The sequence below is a fragment of the Ursus maritimus genome, unplaced genomic scaffold (genome assembly GCF_017311325.1).
Source record: "Ursus maritimus isolate PB19 unplaced genomic scaffold, ASM1731132v1 scaffold_49, whole genome shotgun sequence".
Lineage (NCBI taxonomy): Eukaryota > Metazoa > Chordata > Mammalia > Carnivora > Ursidae > Ursus > Ursus maritimus.
In genome coordinates, this window is record NW_024426652.1 from 41,369 (window position 1) to 48,359 (window position 6,991).

General features: G+C 39.0%; 1 pseudogene; it reads left to right on the plus strand.

Moving 5' to 3' along the window:
* The first annotated feature begins 5,611 nt into the window (after positions 1 to 5,611).
* LOC103681510 lies at positions 5,612 to 6,549 on the plus strand (annotated as a pseudogene).
* The last annotated feature ends 442 nt before the right edge of the window (positions 6,550 to 6,991 follow it).

Genomic DNA, 6,991 nt, shown 5'->3' on the forward strand with positions numbered 1-6,991 from the left:
GTGGTTGTTTAGGCTGGTCTGGTACCTATCCAGCTCGACTCGGGGGACCGGCTGGAAAAGTTGTCTCCTACTCCTCCGCCATCTTAACTCCTCCCCGATAAAACAGACTCTTAACTATAGAGAACACACTGATGATTGCTGGAGGGGAGGTGAGCAGGGGGATGGGTTAAATGGGTGAGGACACTTGTGATGAGCACTGGGTGTTGTGTGTAAGTGATAAATCACTAAATTCCACTCCTGAAACTAATTTTACACCATACATTAACTAATTGGAATTTAAATAAAAAGTTGAAAAAAATTGGGGGGGGGATTTTTCAGATCATTATACAGGTATAATGAACTGATTGTGGGTCAGGCTGGCCCCATGTATCAGTAAAACATTTCTCTCCTCCCGTTTTTCCTTTATGTCATTAGTTCTTTAATAAAAACTTGTTGCACACACACAAAAATAATAACAAAATAAATGAAAAATAAAGATTACACCAAGGAGTTTAGAGATCCATCATCAAAGTGACAAAGACTCAAAAGAAAAGCCAAGTCATTGAGGGAGGAGGTTAAAAAGGAGTCTCCAAGTGCAATATGAAAGCATTTGTGGGTTGAAGACTTCCAGATACATCAGTGGTACTTCCAAAATGGAATAATTAGAGTATCCTTAAGTTAGCACCAGGAGAAGAAAGAAGAACTAAGGCCAACAATTAATGCTACTCAGAAATATTTCCCCAGGTTACTTTCTGCAGGGACTGTTGAACACTGAACAGAGTTGAGTGGGATATTTCTACTCTTGCTGCCTTTCTCAGCTTGGATTACAGACATTCTGGCCAGTTTCTGCCACCTCATACCTGTGTGCTAAAATGACAAAATCTTAGAGAAGAGAGAAGTTGCCTAACACAAGCTACAGAATGTCTAACAGAAGAAGGTGAGATCTGAAACTGGCCTGACTCCCACTTTCCTATGAACCATGCCCAGGAAGTCAAATGCACCCAATTGTCAGTGTGGGACGACCATGTATCTGCTTAAGCAGCAAAAAATGAAAAGGATATAAAGTGTTCCCCTTGCACAGGGTTCCTTGCTGGAACTTTTGCCAAACTAGCTCATTACCCTGAAAGCTCTTTGTGGGCAATGATTATTTTGAATAAATCTTTATTCACAATGGGCATTTGTCTTTCAATGAAATTCCCTGTACCAAGATAAACAGCAAGTTAAACCATAGACAGCAGGTTCTGAACGACCTGGTCAAGTTAGTGTTTGAAGTAAAAATGTTTGTACAAGAAAAGAAGCAAATAATAATAGTAATAATTTTTAAAAAGACATTTATTTGAGAGAGAGAGAGAATGCACACACAAGCAAGTGGGGGGAGGGCAGAGGGAGAGAATCTTCAAGCAGACCCCCTGCTGAGCACAGAGTCTGATGATCCCATGACCCATGACATCACGACCTGAGAAGAAACCAAGAGTTGGACACTTAACTGACTGAGCCACCTTGATGTCCCAATAATAATAATGTGAATAGCAGTTTTCCACGGTGGTTAAAAGCATAACAATGATGAAGAAAGAGTAACAGTTTGAAGCTATAGGCAGATTAAATATAATTTTTCACTACACGCATTCTATTCATGGAAAGAGAATAAACCAAGTTGAAATACAGTCAACTATAAACTCTTACACCCTGTGGGTTTCTGTTTAATTGTTTTAACTAGTAAGACTGTCTTCAAAATAATTTTGAGTATTTATATTAGGTAATGCATGTGAAATCTGTTGACACAGTGATCAGCACATAGCAGGTACTGAAAACTATCATCTAGCCATGCTATAAAGCTAGGTAGAATGTTTATATCCGTTGGGGCAGGAGGAAGATAATTTTAAACTCTAAAGAGACATAGAATCCTTGGGGTTGAGGCCATAGGAGGAGGCTCTGAATGTTAAGGGAAACTCCAGGTTTTCCTACTCTCAAAGCCTGGAAGCCACTGGACGGTTCCAGTGGGCCTCAGTTCATGTGGTCATGAGGCTGCAGGGCTAGTAGAGACCAATTCTCACAGCACTACACTCAGTGATAAAGATGGGGAGGGAAGTTTCTTCTAGTGGATGACTGGGGAGATAATCAGGATTTGGGGATTGTTAAAGTGAACTTAAATGCCATCTGAAGAAGCACCTATGAGGGAAAGGGACTCCAGGAGCTTTGAGACAACTGGTGACATCCAATCTGAAGCTGGTTTTTAAAATCCAGAACCAGTCTGGAGGTGTCAGGTGAGCAGCAAACCAGAAGGGCCATTATTAGGTGACAATCTCACTGATGGGTTCAGTGAGGCCCTTCCACCTTCGAGCTCATTGCTGGAAGTAAAACACACTTGGGGATTGACTGAGCACTGTGATTGTCCCTGCTGCTCCTGAGGGGAGGCCTCCAGGGACAGTATGTGGCCAGAAAGAGACGCATAATAAAACAAATGGAGAGTTTCCTGACAGTCTACTCCTTTTTGTATAACAGATAAAGAGAATCCTTTGTGAGGCTCAAACTGTGAGAGAGTGCCATCAGGAATCCAAACTGCTGCACATCTCAGCCCTCTAGGATACAAGTGTGAACCCCTTGACTGCTACAGAAAATACTGCTATAGAAAAAAAAAAACCTGTAATACTGCTACAGGAAAAAAAAGGGCTGTGCATTTTCTTTTGTATTTTTATCTATAAATATATTTTATATTTTAGAGAAAGTATATAAAATAATATATAATTTTTTAACAAAGCCTTCATTCTTCCCTACAGGGCATCTCAAATGTCTATCCAGAATATATTTGTTTAAAAATCTCATCAGGAAAATCTGAGCTGCCACTTCCATTTTGCAGATAAAAAGATGACAAGAGGCAGTGGGTTTCACATCACTTCAGAGGAGATAAAGTATTTGTAAGTAGTGGATATTTATTTTCATAAAGTATAATGAAGATTTAAGAATGCCTATATTTGCAGTGAAAAGAAAAATCAACAGGTAGTCCCAAGAAAGATCCTATAATGACCCAAGGCAGGGAGAGAAGGACTTAGAATAGTGAGGCAGGAATAGAGGGATTCTCAAAGACAAAGAAGTCTGCTCCTGAATTGAGAAAGAAAGGAAGAGCACTCCCAACAGCTCCAAGTTTTATTACACATAAGAATTTAAAAGAAAACTTTCCTTCTCTTTTTGGATATTTTCTTTCCTCTTCCTTCAAACTTTGATTAGCAATTTAAGAGCAACCTTCAAAAAACATTTAAGGCTTCTCCTCAAGGGCTCCATATTCTTTCCTTAATTGTGAGTTGAGTTTACACTAATTCTAACTCATTCAAATAAAACCACCCCAAAACACACCTTCCTTCCACTCTTGTTCTTATGATGTTTCTTTGCCCCGTTTACATGCAGTCTTACCCACCATTGTCAGTTTCACTGTATAAGTAAAATTATGGTCACACTAAAGAGTGTGGGGGCACATATTATATACTTCAGTTAAATTTCAAATACAGAAAATTTAGGTTGTCTAGTTCTGGGTTAAAGCATCACACCATCCCTTACAATCACTGAATTTCCAGCCCGCAGTCTCCTTCAGTGAGCCCACAATCTTGGGAGTTAGTTTTTCCCATTTCAGTTCACCAGTCTATTTGTAGGCCATGTTTGCTCTCTGCAGGAGCACAATAATCTCATATTTGGTCTCCCTTTGGTATTTAGTGGAAACTGCTGTCCTGGAAGATACCTGCCTCACCGTCGTAGCTGACATACCTCATGTGAACTAGAGAGAGAGAGACTATGAGAATGACATAAATAATCTTCCCTGTGGTATACGGCCTCAGTTCTTCACACAGCCTTCCTGGGGCTAACCCTCCACAGACACAAGTGTAAATTTGATACAAGCAAGTTGCATGTGAACACACTGCATCAAAAACAATAAGGAAATGCAGCTAATATATCCATAGCTGACAGTCATGTAGAAAAAAAGGTTAGGTTTTAGAGTCAACATACTCAGAGGGACAATAAAATTCAATGCTACACTTAGAAATGTGAAAGTACTTGTTTGTTTTAAGGCTCTAGAACTGGAGAGAGCAGAATTTAATGGCATAATGAACATTAAGTGACTGTCACAATAAATATTTAATGCATGACAGTGGTTGTTATTACATTTATTTTAGAAGTCAACTGTGCTTCAAAGAAAGTGTCCCAAAGTGGGTTCATGTCATAAACAGTACCAAGAATTAGGACACAGTGCAGGTCAAAGAGGAATGGAGGATTTAAGATAGTGATTTCCAGCTTTGGCTAACAGCCTTATTAAAGTCCTTATTATTTATAATAATGAATCTGGTTCAAAGGAGAGAAAGCGATAATACATGCACAATATAGTTTTGCAGCCATCTGAGAAAAATAGGGCCCATAATAACAAAGTTTATGGGAAAAGGTCTGAACTAATGTCCAAACACCTAAGTTTTAGATGTGTTTCTTCCATCAAAAATCAGCACGACCTTGGATTAGTTTAACGTCTCTGGTTTTAGTTTCTATGATTGAGCTTGATAATCTCAGAGATCCCTTTTGACACTAACATTCTACACTGGTGTATTTCTCCCACAGTTTTAGAATTAAATAAGAGCTTTTCTTCCTTTTTTATTGTCTTTTTATATAAGACAATTCATCACCAGGTAGTAACAAGATAATGAGGCATCAGAACTGAGAAGCTGGTGTTCTTTCATCGGCCTCCAGATTCTATTTGAGAACCAGGATCTCCTAATAAAGGAGTGAAGCCAATTTGGGTCCTTTTGGTATCAAATTAGCTGTTGCTCAGCAAGTAGAGGTTAAATACAGGTGTAAGAAGCTAGTAGGTATGTTAACTAACTGGAATTAAAATAAAAATTTTTTTATAAAAGCTAATAGGTACTTGCTAGAATGGAATTTGTGGCAGTGACTTCAGCACCCTGCTTCAGTCAGCAGTTACTCAGGACAGATCTCCTGACAATATTATGTTACTGACAACATAGTAAGATGTTCTTTTTGTACTGACCTCATTCCATTTCAGGTTATATTTGAACTTTGATTTGTCTTAAAATTTTCCAAAATACTATACAAAATTTTCTTTTCAGCAAAAAGAAATCAGGTATATAAATATATGAGTGTGTATATTATGAAACTATATATCAAAATAGAATTAACTTAAATGCAAATGGAGAAAAACGGTTTGGACTTGGTTACATGATGCCAGTGAAACTTACACTGTGAAAATGAAGACTGAGTGGGGGCTGTGGGAGCATACCAGGTTCTCCCAGAACCCTGATCTCATTGGGCTAAACCAGATCCTGGGAAGGGAATTATTGAATTCAGAACCATATAGAGCCTTTTTACAAAAGTGCATTAAAGGAGTATATAGGAGTCAGAAGAAATAAAAATAACTTAAAAAATATTTTAATGTTTTTTTATTATATTATGTTAGTCATCATATAGTACATCCCTGTTTCTGATGTAAAGTTCGATGATTCATTAGTTGCGTATAACACCCAGTGCACCATGCAATATGTGCCCTCCTTACTACCCATCACCAGTCTATCCCATTTAAAGAGACAAAATATGATTAAGATAATGATCCTTATTGCTCATTTCTTCATAGATTAGGAGAATGAATATCTTAGAAACCAACACTATCTCTGGGTCTGTGACTGAGTTCATTCTCCTGGGCTTCCCATGCCGCAGGGAGATCCAGATCCTCCTCTTTGTCATCTTCTCCCTCATCTACCTTCTGACTCTCATGGGGGAACACATCCATCATCTGTGCTGTGTGGTCAAGCCAGAAAATCCACACGCCCATGTAGATCCTCCTGGCCAACTTCTCTTTCCTGGAGATCTGCTATGTCAGTTCTGATGTGCCCAAAATGTTGGCCAACATTATCTCCCAGACCAAGAGCATCTCCTATGCTGGCTGCCTGCTCCAGTTCTACTTCTTCTTCTCCATGTGTGCTGCTGAGGGCTACTTTCTGTCTGCAATGTCCTTTGATCAGTTCCTTGCTATCTGTTGACCTCTGCATTACCCCACCATCATGACTCACCATCTATGTGCTTTCTATCCATACTGATACTGAAATTCTTATGACCCAGGTGCCCTTCTGTGGCCCTAACATCATTGACCATTTTTTCTGTGACCTGGGACCACTGCTGGCTCTGTCCTGTACTCCAGTTCCCAAGACTACTCTAACTTGTGCTACTGTAAGCTCTCTTATTATCTTCATCACCTTCCTTTACATCCTTGGGTCCTATACCTTAGTTTTGCATGCCGTCCTTCGGGTCCCAGCTGGCTCAGGTAGGAACAAAGCTTTTTCTACATGTGCCTCTCATTTTTTGGTGGGTTCCCTGTTCTATGGCTCACTCATGGTGATGTATGTGAGTCCAGGCTCCAGGAGCCATCCTGGGACACAGAAATTTGTGACCTTGTTTTACTGCATGGCAACCCCATTCTTTAATTCTCTGATTCACAACCTTCAGAACAAGGATATGAAAGATGCACTCAAGAAAGTCCTGGGAGCACCACCAAAAGAAATTTCTAAAAATACAGAGAAATAAGTTGTCTTATCATTCTCTCAGGAATACCGAATTTCTCTCACTAGAGATAAAAAATATCTTCTGGGCACGTCTGAGTGTTTAATTCCTTACTCTCGTGAAAGTGTGACTCATTACACATGAAGAACCCTCATCCTGTCTCAAAAGCAAATACCCACAGTCTTAAAGGTCTATTATGGAAAGTTCTGTACAGTTTTCATTCATCAATGTGTCATGTCTCTGTTTTGGTCATTTTTTGAAGTCTGACGGCTAATGTAATCAAGATGATATGTATGAAGCTAAGACTTGTATATTGGCTTTTATCCTACTACTAATTTTTGTGTTTCAAATTTATCACTATTTTTCCTTTCCAACTATTGATTTTTCTATAATGAAATATACTATCTACTCATTGCACTAACAAAAATTCAATTGCTTTATTTATAAGATCAAGGACCCAGTATCT